Raw genomic sequence first — 17,088 nt, forward strand, 5'->3', positions numbered from 1 at the left:
AGTGTCACAGCATACTTTTTTAAACTGTGAAGAAGCTCCAGGACAACCAAGTTCAGCCTCCCATTTACAAATGGGGACACCAAGTCCCAAATACATAACACTCAAGGATGCATGGCTGACTAGACACAGAGTGGGCTCCAGAACCTGCCAGGCTGACCCTGTGGTGATCGGTTCAAGCCCATGGGGGACAATGGCTCTAAGGGTAGTTACTACTCACTGAATAGCATTATGTGCCAAAGAGCAAGGTGGCTGCTTTAAGGGTTTGTATCTCATTTAATCTTTACCGTGAGGTCGGGGAAATCACTGGTAGACTGAGAAGATAGCCTATACTACACTGAACCAAACTAACTCGAAACACCCTAAGACTTCTGAGGTTCTTCTCACACTGCTGGCACAACTGTAAAGAGGCCTAAGGAGGGATGGGATAGAGGATTCTCAGGGCAGTGGAAACCTCTGGGAAGAGTAGTACACGTGAGGTTTCATCTCCATATTTACCTTGTAACTCTTGTTCCGTTATGTTCTGTGTCCCTACACTTAATCCTGAAAACTCTTATGGCATTTGTTGCTTTACAGCTAAAGAAGTTTAGTCTGAAGAGGTTGCTAACTCTCCTAAAGCTGCCTTCTGGCTCCAGGCTCTCTACACCCCATCTTTCCCATGCTGTGCTGTCTAGGAGACCCCATGTCACCTCAAGCACCAAGGCATGTAACTTGATACCAGGCCGGGCCTTACCCAGATGCCAGCAGCTTAATCCTTTCAACTCTCCCCTGTGTTAATTACAGAGGGAGGGCTCATCTGCATTGCTGCCAGATCAACCTACCCAGAGAGGCTGAAGACATCCCGCTCAGGGGTGAGGCTGGGGAATGAAGTGCAAAGACACGACGGACCACAGGATAAGGGGTGAGAAAAGGGAAGGGCACCGGTGGTTGAGCCCTTTTGTCCACTTGGCTCTCCTTTGCCAAGAAATGCCTTTTTTTCTCTCTACCCCTAGGCTTCCAAGCCATGGGAAATATGGTTTAGACTTTAGGAAAAGATTTCATTTAGTTTCTGGTCCAGATATATTTTGCTGGCTAAGAGATTCAGAGGCTACTTACAAATTACATCTTTAGCATTTGGACATATTTTATAATGAAAGTGATACCTGCTCATGTTGTCAACTGGAAAAGTATAGAGGGTGAAGAGGCAGCGACACAGAAGAGTGATCTGTGGTGAGCCCACCGCTCAGCAGGGCCTCACTTAAAAAAATCTGATTTCTGATTTCAAGAGTATTTTTCTTTCTTTCCCTTTTTTTTGAGAGTGAGTCTCGCTCTGTTACCCAGGCTGGAGTGCAATGGCACAATTCTGGCTCACTGCAACTTGCACCTCCCGCGTCCAAGTGATTCTCCTGCCTCCACCTCCCAAGTAGCTGGAATTACAGATGCCTGCTACCACGCCAGGCTAACTTTTGTATTTTTAGTAGAGTTGGGGTTTCACCATGTTGGCCAGGCTGGTCTTGAATTCCTGACCTCAGGCGATCCACCCGTCTCAGCCTCCCAAAATGCTGGGATTACAGGCATCAGTTTGAACCATTGTGTTCTTGGAAGCACCTGTAGCTTCATACTTTTTATGGCTACTAATTTGGATTCTCAACTTAGTTTTTTTCCTAATATCTGAAACCTAACATAGATAAATCCGGGGTGGAGGCTGGGTGAAGGTGTGTCAGTTGGTGTATGCATGCCCAACAGAGACATGTTTGTGCGTGTGAGAGGCATGTGGAGAGCTGACACCACAGGTGCAACCTAAATGCAGGAAGGGAAGGAGACCCAGAGAGAGGATTTGGTGTTGCAACCAAAGGGTTCCTTTGCCTCGTTGCTGCTGAGATTAGAGAGGAAGGAAATAAAGTAGGTGGAAGGGAAGAGAAATCCTAGTTTAATATATGAATCCTTTGGAAAAATAGGGGTTCAATACTGTATTCTCCCTGTTTTTGCATAGATTTTTAAATGTCCATAGTAAGTTTTTCTGTTTAAAAAAAAAAGGAATGCAATGCTGGAGATAATTATAGTGTAAAAATATCACCAGTCAATTTGTTGTTTCAGAAGTCTGCATTATCATAAATAGCATTTAATTAGTTTATAACTGTTAAAAATTCTAGGAATAGCTCTTTAAAATTTCCACTCAAGAAATTTCATCTATATTTCATGAACACAGATAAAAATTAATTCAGAGCTTGTTATGGAAATGGATAGAAGTAATTTAAGAGAAGGGGGAAAATACCTTCTAAGTAAAAACAAACAAAACAAATTATATCTACTTAAGAGGAGGTAATGTTTCCAGTACCTGTTCCCTGAGGTGGCATCATTTTCTTAAACAATACATAGAACTGAAGAAAGTAGGGGAGAAAGGAAAGGCAAGTTTAAAATGTAAGTATGAGCACAGTAACAAGTCAGGAACTCGGCGTTTTGGAGAATCCATCACTGAGGGCTCAGGGTCACTCGGGGGGTAGCTGATTCTCCAGGAAGCTTATGAACCCTCCCCTGACTTTGGTTAGAAAATTTTTGGCCAGGTGCCGTGGCTCATGCCTGTAATCCCAGCACTTTCGGAGGCCAAGGCAGGTGGATCACAAGGTCAGGAGTTCGAGACTAGCCTGGCCAATATGGTGAAACCCTATCTGTACTATAAATACAAAAATTAGCTGGGCGTGGTGGCGGGCACCTGTAGTCCCAGCTACTCAGTAGGCTGAGACAGGAGAATTGCTTGAACCCGGGAGACAGAGGTTACAGTGAACCAAGATCATGCCACAGCACTCCAGCCTGGGCAACAGAGTGAGACTCACTCTCAAAAAAAGAAAATTCTTAAAAATTAGAGGATTACACTGACTGTTTAGTATGAAAAGTACTATTATAATGAACCTTAATTTTTTTGAAGAAAAACCCTGAAAGTAAGTAGACTTTTTGTTTCTTCATTTACTGAATGACCACCATGTTCCCCATGCTCTTTGAGGCCTCTTAAACTGGGCACGATATGGTCCCATTGGGTGTCATGGAAGGACAGAGGACAGGGAACCAGCCAGCTTAGGCAGGCAGGGAAGGCCTCCTACTGGAGGCAATGACTGCAGAGTTTGGAGGAAGGGGAAGAGGGGCACATGTGCTTGGAGAAGAGATTTTAACCTGAGGGCTCAGCTGGAGGGAGGCCACAGAGGCAGGAAAGAACATCATGTGTGATGGGTGAGGTGCAGACACAGCCAGGGCAGAGCGCCTCTCAGTATTGGCCTGAGTGGGGTAGGTAAGGGCGCCGTTAGTCACAGAGTTTTGGCGCAGCCCGTCAGTCATGCCTTTGGAACTTCCTGGCATGCTCAGCTCCAAGACCCATAGACCTGGGTTTGAAACTTGCCTTGAATTTTGATTTCTCCACCTGAGCAATGGGATAAGACCCAGCTCAAATAATTCTCATAAGGAATAAGTGGATATCTAATAAACTCTACATTGAACTGAGTGTTCACCTGCGCAGGGCACAGTACAGAGTCTTGACACCTCCACGAGGTCGGTGCTATTATCCCTATTTTACAGGCAAGGACACCGGCCAACGAATCCACGGTGAAGCCAAAATCCACAACCAGGCGGCTGGACCGCAGAGCCCAGCTGGGACCCACACCCTCACTGTGGCCATTCTGCTGCTCGGTAAAGCCTTGATAAATGCTGACAGGCCTGCATCCTTGGGGGATGATGTGCTATACCGAAACAGAGTTCTGACCCAATGGAAAATCCTGCGTGCATCTTGAATTGAAAGAAAACTTTGAAGATCACCTGAGGCCTGTTCTTCGATTTGAGTGTTTGTTTAAACATGATTTCTAGGGCAAATGGCTATTTCTCTAAGATCAGTCCAGGATCAGAACATCATACCCTCCCTGGGAAGCCCAGTTTGGTATATTTTCAGCTAGAACAGTTTCTGTTTAGGTTTTCCTTGCTTTTTATTTGGGCAGGCGAGCATGAACATATGCACAGAGCCTGCTCCCACAGCCCACGCCCACCCTCCTCCCAACACTGCTCTATATTTGGAGGTATTTCTGACACAGCCCTTCTCTTAATTTAAAACTCCGTAATATGATTTCAATTTCACAATGATTACTATTCAGAGAAAAAAAATGTTAAAATAGCTAACATGTATTGAGAGTATCAGGCACTCTTCTAAAAACTTTATGGATTATCTAATTTAATCTTTTTTTTTTTTTTGCCCAGGTTGGAATGCAGTGATGTGATCTTGGCTCACTGCAACCACCACTTCCCAGGTTCAAGTGATTCTCCTGCCTCAGCCTCTCAAGTAGCTGAGATTATAAGGCATGTGCCACTAATTTTTGTATATTAGTAGAGACAAGGTTCCACGGTGTTGGCCACCATGTCTCAAACTCTTGACCTCAAGTGATCCACCCCCCCTCAGCCTCCCAAAGTGCTGGGATTATAGGCATGAGCCACTGTGCCCAGGCCTGATTTAATCTTATTGCAGCTCTATGAAGTATTTTGATTTTCCTGATGGAGAAACTGAGTCGCAGAGCCATCAAGTAACTCGCAGAGGGTTTCTGAGTGAAACAGTCTGCTGTCCCTGAAGAGTGAGGGCCATCCCCTGCTTGATGCTGTCCCTGACTCACAGTGTCCGTCTGTCCCAGAAGTCCTAGTCCCTTCCTCCTCTGGCACCTCCTGCTGATCTTTCTCCATCTCACAGTTGTGTTCTTTGTTATAGAACAAACTCTCTTGCATGTGTTCCTAATGAACTTAAATCTGCGTTGGAAGGACTGCTTCTGTGCCTGGATTTCTCAGTATTAGTAACCCTGACTATTGGACTGGGGCCTTCTTGGGTGAAAAGACATTCTAGATTCTTCATCCGTGGTGTCAGCAGCTCTAAGAAATGCAACAGACTCTGAGCCCAACCCCCTGTGACTGCGGCTCTCCAGGTGGCCTCATCTCTTCCTACTTGGTGATTATTTACTGTTCTAGACCATTGGAATTAACTTACATGTCACTGCAATCACTTCATCATGACATCATATTAATTATATGACACTATCAGAGGCATATGGCCGAGCCAGCTCTATTTTCAATTTAACAATTTTTCCCACTTGCAATCATGCTAGCAAAAGAACTGCCTACAATGGAAGTATTTACATCTTTTGCTTTTTACCTACAAGTGAAAAACCAGAGACTTAACACAGTCCTTAATCCAAAAAGAAAAAACTAGAAAACAGACATAATTTACCCAGAGACTAGGTAAACACTTTTTGGACACCTGACATAAGATATTTGTAAGAAAATTACTGAATCTACCCTGATTCATTCACACCCCCACCTTGCCCCTCCATACTCAGACACACACACACACACACACACACACACACACACACACACAACTTCATCAATGACATCAGTCAACAGAATATCTCTTCAAATATTTAGAATATTGAAAGATGGTTGGATGAATGAAAAGGAATGAATTATTCTGTCATTTATGACATCAGAGTGACTAGCAAGCCGAAAAACACATTCAGAAGCCAAGTCTTGCAATGACAAAGTCAAAGGGAGGAGACAGCCTCAGAATGTGAGCTATGTCTCTTGCAAAGGAGGACAGAAAGCTGAAAATTGGACAAGAGTCCTACTTATACAGCTTCAAAAGTATATTGACATTTAAAAGAATATATCAAATGGCAATATAACCCAACTTTTTAAGAATGTCTAATTGCTTCTTCAAATCACAATGGAGGATGTGCCTGGTTGGCTTTATGCTCTGAGAAGCTTAAGGTTTCTAATTTATGTCGCAAGCCTATTTAAATAGTCACTAGATCAAAATGACGTGAAAAAATATGAAGTTTATATCAGCTCATGATTCAAAGACAACACTTGTGGGTGCGTGTGGTTGGGAAATACCCAAGAAGGCGCTGACAGCATTCTGCCCTGGGGTGCACCTCGGCCAACAATACACGGTCTGTAGGTGTGTGTCTTGTGCAACCGTCTACGCCCTTTTGGGCTCAGTCGTGGTTTATCATAGTTCAAAATTTTACCCAGAGGCCTCAAGCCAGTCCATAGCCATGCTAGGTGATAGGAATATCTATCGATTTTTCTCTCTACCCATCTAAAGAAGAATGGAACCAAGCCCTAACCTGAAAATCATTTAAAGAAATAAAAGTCTCCCAGCTAAGAAGATTTCTCATTTTTTTCTTTTCCTTTTAAGATCATTATGTAGAGACATTGAAAAGTCTCAGTTTGATGGCATCGCTTCCCATAACTTGTTCCACTAACTTTCCATTCAGAAGGCCTGAGTGAGAAAGAAATACTTTTCTAATTTAAAAATCTGCATAAAGAATTATCAGTGGGTTCCTCAAGAGCCTGACACGTGGTGTACTAGGAAATACAAACCGTACCTTCCTGTTCAGTTCTTCTAATAGTTATAGACATCAAGCTAGGGTGAAGACTGGAATTTCATTTGTTTTTAACAGGGTTCCCTAGGTTTGCTTGGTTGTTAAAACCTTTATTCCAGTCCATTTTCTCTGAATTCCACCCTTAATGCCATTTTGCTCCTTCTGCAATGTATCATCAAAATGATCATGTTTTAACGAAGTATCTTCTTTAGGGTTCCTACGATTACAGATCCATGGGATATACTTAAAAGAGCATTCTTTTTTTTCTTCTTCTTTTTTCTTTTATATTGACTGTGTGTTGCTTTGAGACTAGAAGTGTTTTCCGTTTTTAGGTAAGCTCTAAAGCCCGCAGGGCTTCCTAGGCTGTTTTTTAAAAATCAATTTTTGGAGGGCTGGAAGGGGCCTCGCCACGTTTAATGAGGCTGGGTGGGAGTTCTGGAACACAGCTCCAATCACAGAAACAAGTTCGGGCGAGCTCAAATTAGCCTTTCAGTTATGAAGCCCTCCCAGCCTGGCAAGGTTTGTCACTGTTTGAAAGTGGTGGTTAGCTGTTATGTACAGTCATAATTTATCTTCTGGATATGGAGAACACAATAAGAAAAGTTGCATAAGAGTAAAAATAATCATTACCACCAGAAAAGATAAACAGCAATGCTATTACTAAGCAAACTGACACTCAGTAGCAGCAGGAAGCCATTATCCAGAGACAGTGTCTTTTCCACTGTTACATCTTGAATAGACTCAGACAGGCCGGCAAATAGCTGATACAATTGTGGCACTGAAACATGATTTTTAAAAAACATTTTACTGCCATCGGACTGGAGCATCCGGGTGTCTACTTTTGAATATGAATGCATGAAAAACACACACCTTGTAAGATGACACCTGACTCTCATCCCCTGCCTGCACCAGCACCATCCCGGGTACCCGAAAGGCCAGCATGGAAAGCATTCTGCACCCACGCAGCTGGCTGCTTTGGGGACAAACTGTCACCACTTCCTATCTCCAGGCAGCTTGAGAGTCATCTTTCAGAAGCCAAATATTGATAATTCATCTAACTGACGCTATAAAAATCCTGCATTTTTAGCACAAAGAAATGGTATTTTTATAGGTGACTTATACAGTAATAACAGACTAAACTGTGTGGTAAATGTGGAGGACCAGACACTTCTAACACAGCCCAGGTTTCAGTGGAGGGCACTTATGTGGCAGTGGACCCATGAGATATCTTTCAGAGGGACTTTCTGATACTACTCATAGGAAGTTTGGGTTATTTATTAATTTATTTCAGAGACAGAGTTTCCCTGTGTTTCCCAGGCTGGTCTTGAAATTCTGCCTTCAAGCAATCCTCCCACCTGGCCTCCCAAACCGTTGGGATTACAGGCCACTGTGCCTGTGCCTGTGCCTGATCTGTTGTTGTTTTTTTTTATCCTGAATTTTTTTTTTTTTTAGACGAAGTTTCACTCGTTACCCAGGCTGGAGTGCAATGGCACAATCTCGGCTCACGGCAACCTCCGCCTCCTGGGTTCAGGCAATTCTCCTGCCTCAGCCTCCTGAGTAGCTGGGATTACAGGCACATGCCACCATGCCTAGCTAATTTTTTGTATTTTTAGTAGAGACGGGGTTTCACCATGTTGACCAGGATGGTCTCGATCTCTTGACCTTGTGATCCACCCGCCTTGGCCTCCCGAAGTGCTGGGATTACAGGCGTGAGCCACAGCACCCGGCCCTGAATTTTTTAATGAAAATTATAACATCATGGTTTTGGGGTGTGAATAAATGCTTCTGTCTGGGAGTTGGGGGGAAAGGTTGCTTTCCACATTGGCCTAATAAAAAAGATTCCCCCAGCTAGAGAACAACTTGCACAGGATTTTCTTCCCTGAAAGGAGATGTGTGAGATTCGTGGGCTGGGCACTATGAAATAACATCTAAAATTCTAAACCCCTTTGAATGGAATTGTTCTCAAGACACAGTAAAGTGGAGCATCTTTGTTACATTAACATTGTAAGAGATTATCTGAATCTTCTATGAAATACCTACAAATTTTTCAAAAGAGTAAATCTATCACGTGGTTTACTATTCTAAAGGTTCTTCCTGGTAGGAAGAGGGTAAACTCGAAATACGATGAAAAAACAGAGCAAAAGTGACTGGGGTGTTGTTGCTCAATGATCCTACTCATGAGTGATCAAAAACAAGTATAGTCAGTATTATTGTCCCAAGCGACGTGGATTGTGCCAGAGTCAATAGGAAAGGCCACACTCTGCCAGCGAGTCTCCTGCTACTCTACCATGGTGCCCAAGGTACTGCACAGTGACGCGTTTACGCTTCCCCACCTTTCTCCGCAGCTCAGGTACCCCGACTTGGAGAGGCATGTGGGATGCAGGGAAACGTATTAAAACTAAAGGTTTCCCTCACAACCTGGGAGACAGAGATTAAGCAAACAGCAGGTGGGGCTGAGGAATCTGCATCATTTCAAGTACCCTGAGATGACCCTGATACAGGGGGATTAGGGAAAAGTTATCAATTGGAGGAAAGCATTCTGAAGGCAGGGTCACGCTTCTGTTATTCTGGTTCATTGCTCTTTCCCTCCAGGGTAATTTCCTTCTGGTTTGTGCCTTGAAGAACAAAGGATATAAATATTTGCTGTGTCCAGATTGGACCAGGCCAGGCAGTTCCTAAGGCTGCTCTAGCACCTGAAGACTCAAAATGTTTCACTTTCATGCTGCAGCTGCCCTGGGCTGGCTGAGTTGCTCCAGGTCATAAAGGGAGATATTAAGCAAAATTCATTCACATTTGACAAATATTTGTCAAGCATTTGCTCTGTGCCAGGTACTGAAGACTACTGGTGGATGTATTATTTGTTTTAAAACCTAGGGCACAGGTTTAGAGGGCATTTTCTTTTTTTTTGAGACGGAGTCTCCATCTCCGTGTGATCTTAGTTCACTGCAATCTCCGCCTCCCGGGCTCAAGTGAGTCTCATGCCTCAGCTTCCTGAGTAACTGGGACTACAGGCATGTGCCACCACTCCCAGCTAATTTTTGTATTTTTAGTAGATACGGGGTTTCACCAGGTTGCCCAGGCTGGTCTCGAACTCCGGAGGTCAAGTGATCCACCCACTTGGCTTCCCAGAGTGCTGGGATTACAGACTTGAGCCACCGTGCCCGGCCTAGGAGAGCCTATTTTTAAAATAAAAATTTAAACAAAGTTTCCTGGATTGGTGTGTGAGTGTGTGCATCCATGTGTGCTTATGTGTGTTCCATGTAGAAGGAGTGAACCTTGAGTGTTACACTGGTTGTTGCATTGGTGGGGTGTTTTGGGGTCTACTGTTCCATTAGCAACAAGAAGGGAGGGCACAGCAGGAGAATGGTGACTAACAGCCACGGCCTCGATCCTCCCAGCCTGGAGAGCAGCCCTCAGTATCCCAGCATGGTCCAGTGTACCATTCTTTCCGGTGGATCGAAGCTGGTCACTGACTGTTGCTAACAACTTTCTCTTCATAGGTACAAACAACCAGCCACCAGACAAGTGGCAAGGTCACTGGTCCAAAGCCAACTTTGTCCCTGGCTGCAGGCACACTTGTACACTGGAATGAAAAAAAAGGAACTTCAGAAACCCACAGGCAAATAAGAACAAGATCCGCTTATCCCATTGCCCAGTCCAAGGTGGTCTTTTCCAAACTGTTCTAAGTTATGACACACACACAATGATGGTGCCGTATTTGTATGACACTAGGGTAGCAAGCGAAGTTTTGTTCATGGCAGGAAGTGACTGGTCTGGTTAACTCGGGGGCTGAAGGGCTCCACATGAGTAACCCATGTCCCAGCACTAACAGAGATGCCCTTGGCTAGGGAATAAGATGAAGGTTGCCTTGAGAAGACAGTGGCTTGAAATACTCTAGACAACTTGACCTATTGTCTGAAAACCACTCTTAGAACATAGTTCCAAAAGGGGTGTGTTGGATTATATGGCTGAACATGGGAAACATTTAAAAATCCTGTGCCCAGTCTCTGTCCCAGACCAGTAAAATTGTGATCCAAAGATCCCATTTGGGCTGGACACAGTGGCTCATGCCTATAATCCCAGCACTTTGGGAAGACAAGGTGGGATGATCACTTGAGCCAGGAGTTCGAGACCAGTCTAGGCAACAAAGTGAGACTTCGTCTCTACAAAAACATAAAAAATTAGCCAGGTGTGGTGATATGCACCTGTAGTCCCAGTTACTTGAAAGGCTAAGGTGGGAGGATTGCTTGAGCCCAGGAGGTTTATGCTGCGGTGAACCGTGAGTGCGCTGCTATAGTACTCCAGCCAGGGCAATAGAGTGAGACTCTATCTGGAAAAAAAATTGGAATCTTTGAGGAGCAGGGGCAGGCAATGTTATTTGAGTCCCAGTTGATTCTAACCTGTCCTAAGTTTGAAAACCATCGTTATCAGGCTGGGGGCCCTGACTCATGCCTATAATCAGAGCACTCTGGGAAGCCAAGGAGGGTGTATTGCTTGAGCCCAGGAGTTCAAGGTCAGCCTGGGCCACATGGTGAAACCCTGTCTCTATAAAAAATAGAAACTAACCAGGCATGGTGGTGTGTGCCTGTAGTCCCAGCTACTCGGTGGAAAGATGGCTTGGGCCTGGGAGGTAGGATCATGCCACTGCACTGTAGGCTGAGTGACAGAACAAGACATTGTCTCAAAACAAAACAAAACAAAACAAAACAAAACAAAACAAAACAAAAACGAAGAGGAAGAAAAAAGAAATAAATTAAAAAAAGAGAACCATTGTTATCAAAGAGGAGGAAAGAATGGAAGCCACAGGCCTGGCTCTTACCCCATTTCCCAGAGAAAACTCTTAAGGTGAAGCCACTTAGCCTCTGAGTTTCAGAGCTCCTCTCTGTAAACCAGAATAAATACAGTCCTTACCATAAGGTTATATGAGATCATCTATGCAATAAGCCTTTGAATTTAACTTTATAATTTAAATAACATTACTCAGTTATTTTCCCTTCACTGTTTGGAGGATCTGGCCTCTGAGTAAAATATTTTATCCAATCATTAATTTATACACTGAACAGACTTGTGAATGTCCACCCTGTGGCTGGCATGCTACCAGGTCCCAAGGATACAGGATGAAAAATAAGTGAGAAAGGGCTTTCTAGGGAGAGGGTTTCTGTCTATGATGAGATGAGTTGGGTAAGTGAGAAGTTACTGGAAGTTGAGCATATGACCTGGAGTCCTGCCCTGAGCTATTTCACATTAGGATACCCAGTATGACTCAGAAGCCACTGCCCTGCCATCAAAGCCCTGGCAGGGGTGTGAACATGAGATGTCTATGCTGGCAGAGTGGCCTTCAGCTTCATAGATGAAGTGTGATTTGTGGTAGCGAGTGACAAAGATCTGCTTCTAAATCTAAACTAACATGCAAACTAGGTTTTGTCTTGAAAACCTAGATGGACAAATAAAGATGTATTTTTTGGGGGAAAAACATGTAGGAATAAAATTAGTTTTAATATATGGAGAAAACTATATGTCAAAGTGGGCCTACTTATCGTGTTATTTTTCTTTTTTGTTCTAGATAAAGAACATCTAGATGTCACACTTCCATCTAGATGTTGTTTTTCTTTTTTAAAAAAATTTTGTGGGTACATAGTAGGTATGTATATATTTATGGGGTACATGAGATACTTTGAAACAGACATGTAGTGCATAATCACATCATGGTGGTATCCGTGCCCTCAAGCATTTATCCTTTGTGTCACAAGCAACCCAATCCTAACTTTTAATTATTTTAAAATGTGCAATTAAATTAGTATTGACTACAGTCACTCTGTTGTGCTATCAAATACTAGGTCTTATTCATTCTTTCTAGATTCTTTCTGTACCCATTAACCATCCTCTCTTCCCCTCTCTTCTCCACCCCCACCCCCACCCCGCTAATCTGAATGCAACTATCAAAATGCACAATTACTTCTGCACCAACCTAAATATTTTTCTTAATATCACTACTCACTGAAACCCTGCTTGCTGGGTGTTTACTTGTTTACTGGCTGTCCTTCTTCCTCCCCCAGGTAAACCATAAGAGCAAAGACTTTTGTTGGTAACTATTTATGCCCTGGCAGATGAGGAGCACACAATAAATCTGTTAAATAAATGAAAGAACAGGCTGGGCATAGTGGCTCACACTTTGGGAGGCTGAGGTGGGAGGATCACTTGAGGCCAGGAGTTTGAGACCAGCCCTAGCAACATAGTGAGAACCCCGTCTTTACAAAAAACAGAAATATTAGTCAGGTACGGTGGTGCATACCTGTAGTCCTAGCTACTCAGGAATTGAGGTGGGAGGATCATTTAAGGCCAGGAATTTGAGGCTACAGTGAGCTCTGATCCTGCTACTGCCCTCCAGCCTGGGTGACAGAGCAAGGTCTCTTGACTGTCACAAAAACCCAACCAAACAAAACAAAACAAAAAACACAACAGAGGAAACTCAGGCACTGTATGGCTACCTTTCCTTTAAGTTATGCTCCAAGACAAGACTTTATGAGCTAGATCACTTTAAAATTAAGGCCTATTTTGTTCCCTAGTGGCAAAGGCAGTTTGCGAAATCCAGCAGTTGTGCAGGGTAAGTTACTGAAGGACTGGCTTCAGCATTAAACATGAGATCCAGTTTCACTGTTTTTTGTTTTTTTTAAGTCTTTTGAAGCCAACCATTTCATTTACTCTTTACCTATATAACTAAGGAGCAATTTTGGAAAAGCAATATTGTAAGATGAAAAGAACAGAGAGAAAAGAGGAAAAATTCTCCTATTACCCTGGAGAAACTTTCCGTTTTTCATTTGCCAGGTGCTTTCCCTCCTTTTAAGTCCCTCCATAAATAACTTTCTTTTTTCTTTTTTAAAGATTACCCCATCTTACCAATCAAAACTGTTCATCATTTTATTCATTTCCTTAGGTCTTTTCATAGCAGCAAGGATATGCTCTCTTTCCATCTGTGTGGAGACTATCTAGCAAAGGTTGATTTCAACTCATCTAAAAATTCCTAATAACCTATTCTGTGACTTTTAAATTTGTTATCAACATTGAATTATAAAGCATGTGGATGTAGAAAGCAGGTTATAATAAAAAGCTCTCTATTCAATGTCATGCAGTGATTCTGAAAGCAAGTTTACTGAATAAATGGAATCCATTTTTTTTTTGGCATTTCTGTTGACACCCTAAAACACAGTCCTGTGTGATGAGACGACTGGACCCATGTCTAGGAATTGTAGTGTTAAAACTGGAACCACAAAGTCATAAAAAGTGATGGCACAGAATCCCCAACCTAATACAGGATTACAGCAAACTCCCTAGGCTGGCATACAGCAATTACATGGAAAGTCAACTATTGAATGCCATCATCCTCTGAACGTATGCACCAGTCCCTTAGTGCTGGACTTGTCTGACTTTCCTTTTGGTGTAGCTCCACACAAGCAATCTGGTAACAGCTAACACATCTGAGAGTGACGCATGCCAAAAGTTGGATTGCTGCTGGCAGGGCACACATGTTTGGCATCTCCATTCTAAAGCTCCAAATGCACACACCCCTGGGTGGCCATAGGTGTCGACTGCAGGGCTGAAAGTAGAAACTCTTGCATTCTGCAATTACCTACATATGCCAGCGTGCTCAGTAACACTACTGCTATTTAGAAGAGACCAATTTAATATAAGCTACTTATGTGGGAGTTAACTCATACACTGGTTTTAAAATACACAAAAGCTTTGTCAAGCAGTCAGGTTGGATGGCTCAGGGGACTGAAACATGAGATCTCACTTTTTACCTCTAGGTCACTGGTTGATAGTCAGTGCTTTTAGCTAAGACCTCTGTCTTATTACCACTTGATAGGTTTGATTAATTAGTAATCGAACCTATCAAGCGGTAAAAAGTCCACATCTGAATAACCATCAATACAGCTACGATTAAGATTGTTTTTGTTGGAGGTGATAGTAGAGAATGAAATAGACCTAACTTTGAACTCAGATTTGTGCCTTCTTTTAAATCAGAAATAGAATGTATTTTCAATATTATGCATGTAGCTAAGAGGATATTTCAGTGTCAATAGATCTTAAAGAGGCCATATGATACCAATATTAATTACTTATGAAAAATTACTTAGTTACCGAGATCTTTTATTACCAATAAAGTTAATAATGGGTACCTTGGACTCTTGACTAAGATACAATCAGGTCTGCCCTTAAAATTTGCAGGGTCCAGGGCAAGAGTGCAAGTGGAGGTCTACTTTGCATAATTCTAGATATTTACAAGCTGCAAATCAAGCTAACAAGCTATTACATAAAATATCTTCTATCTTCTTTATCCATTTACAATCCTTTTTGATGGTGATAAACTTTTCTTGACATAAAAAAATACTTATTTAACGTGAAATTATTGCAGATCTGAACCGGGTGCTTTTCTTGGGGATTACAATTCAGAATAGCAGCCAGAATTGGAGACTCTTAACGATCCTCTGAAAGGAATCAGTTTATCACTGAGATGGTGGAGATTAACCTCTGTCTCAGAAATACCTCCAAAGAACTGTTTTGCATCTTACATACATACACATTGGTTAAGACAAAGTACATTACTGATATATGTAATACTTCAGTTAATTTGGAAACTTGAGTCCCTTTAGCTAAAAAGAAAAAAATCACTTGATGGAAATGAGTAACAACATGAGTAGTTAACCTTGTGAGACATAAATTTATTCACGGAATCATTACTCAGGGTTTACAAGCCAAAAAAAAAAAACCCACACACACTCACGTGCTCACACACACACACATAGTGGAACCAATGGTAACCTTGGTAATTAAAGAAAGGAAGATTGAAAGCTATTTTCTTTTGGTGAAATGGCCATTATGAGATACATGAAATATTCATTGAGGAAGAGGCCTACATTCTCTTGAAGGGACCATACATCTTGGTGCCATTCAGAGCCAGATGGTGAATATCAAGACCTCTTTGGAAAACTGCAGAGGTTCCTATTTTATTGGTCTGGAGCGGGGGCTTGCATGGCTTTTTAATGCTTCCCAGGTGCTTCTAATGTTCAGCCATATAGTCCATCATACTACTTTCTGGGGACAAAGTTCTAAGGGTGCCCGTTAGCCAAGAGGGTAGGTTAAGTAGAGACAGAATTTTAAAAACACCTACAACATTTCAAAATGGAGTCAAGGTTCTTTGCAGGACCTCTGACATTATAGAAAGATAATATTACATCTTTTAAGGTCATTTGTTACATATGAATTAGTATTTTTAAACTACAAATGTTTTCCTCACTTAGAAAAAGCCCTCCTATCCTCTGGGTGACACTAAGGAAGTGGCAGGTGAGCATGGAACCAGGGGATCTAAGAGGGTAGGGAAGAGAATGGTCCCATAGGGCAGGAAGAGTTTGAAGAACCCCAGAATCTACAAAACTAGAATTGGAGTTACTTGGGATTCCATGGCCATGGGCAACCTAAAGTCTTTGGATTTATCCCAGAGCAGTTAATCATATGCAAGAGCTTTTCCCAGAAATTGGAAGGAGCACCTGACACCTATGGGAAAACCATGAAGAACTATTTCTTCTCTGTATCTTTGGTAACTAAAATTTGTGTATGGGTGCCATTCAATTGGATGTTGCTTTGAAATGAACATTTAATTATCTACAAAAATACGCCCCCCAAAACCCAAGAGGAAACAAAGCAATACCGGATGGTCAATTCAACAGCAAAACCAGTGTTCCCTGAGCAGTGTCATTTGCTTTAGGTACTAGCAACTGAAACGGAAGTTACTTTGTAAGCCTTCTTTCAAAGAGTCCTCACAAGTTCTTAAAAGATATCTCCTAATGATAAGGATATCTCGGAACTTGTGACAGGCTGGAGTATTTAAGATAAAGGAAGAGAAGGTGCAGGCCAGGAGTCCCCGACATGAGAGTCATCCAGGCAAGAATCCAGATGTAAAGCTGTTTCCATGGCTAGGAAAGCAAGGAATGGGATATATTTGGAATTTGAAAGGCAGTTTGAAAAGAAACAATTCCTGGGTTTGGCAGAAGATGAAGTATGAAGACAATACTATGTGTTGGGCATGGGGCCACGTGTGCTTTTCATAATCACACTTAATCCTCCTAATAACCTTGCAAGGAGACCTGTTTGTGTCTATTTTACTAGAGAGACGACAGGTGTTCAGAAATTAGACTAACCCATAACCAAAGAACTGCTAGGCATTTGCCAACATCCAATCTGAGAACTAATGAATCACAAATTATTTTTGCTGTTGCTCTCATGACACTAGGACTCACTGGTGACAGAAAGCATAGGAAAAGACTGGGAAAGGAAGACCAACAATTCTATCTTTTCTAATTACATTGGTGAAAGAGATGTTCATTTTTTGATGTATTTCAGTATTAGGTTGGGGGAGGGGTAGGTTCAGTGAGATGCTTTTATAAAAACATGTTTCATAGTTCAGTGCTGTCCAATGGAAATAAAAAGCGAGACACATGTAATTTTATATTTTCTAGTAGCCACATTAAAAAACCAAAACAAACAAGTGAAATTAATTTTAATAATGTTTTATTTAACTCAATATGTTATTCCAACATGAAATTAACATAAAAAATTACAAGTTTACATTTTTTCGGTACTAAGTCTTTAAAAATCAGTGTATATTTCACACTTAGAGGATATTTCGATTTGGATTGGCCACATTTAAAGC

General features: G+C 42.2%; 1 protein-coding gene across 4 annotated transcripts in view; it reads right to left on the reverse strand.

Moving 5' to 3' along the window:
- KCTD1 (potassium channel tetramerization domain containing 1) overlaps positions 1-17,088 on the reverse strand; it is a 214,797-nt gene that overhangs the window by 28,343 nt on the left and 169,366 nt on the right. The gene's annotated exons all lie outside the window — the stretch shown is intronic.

The sequence above is a fragment of the Callithrix jacchus genome, chromosome 13 (genome assembly GCF_049354715.1).
Source record: "Callithrix jacchus isolate 240 chromosome 13, calJac240_pri, whole genome shotgun sequence".
NCBI lineage: Eukaryota > Metazoa > Chordata > Mammalia > Primates > Cebidae > Callithrix > Callithrix jacchus.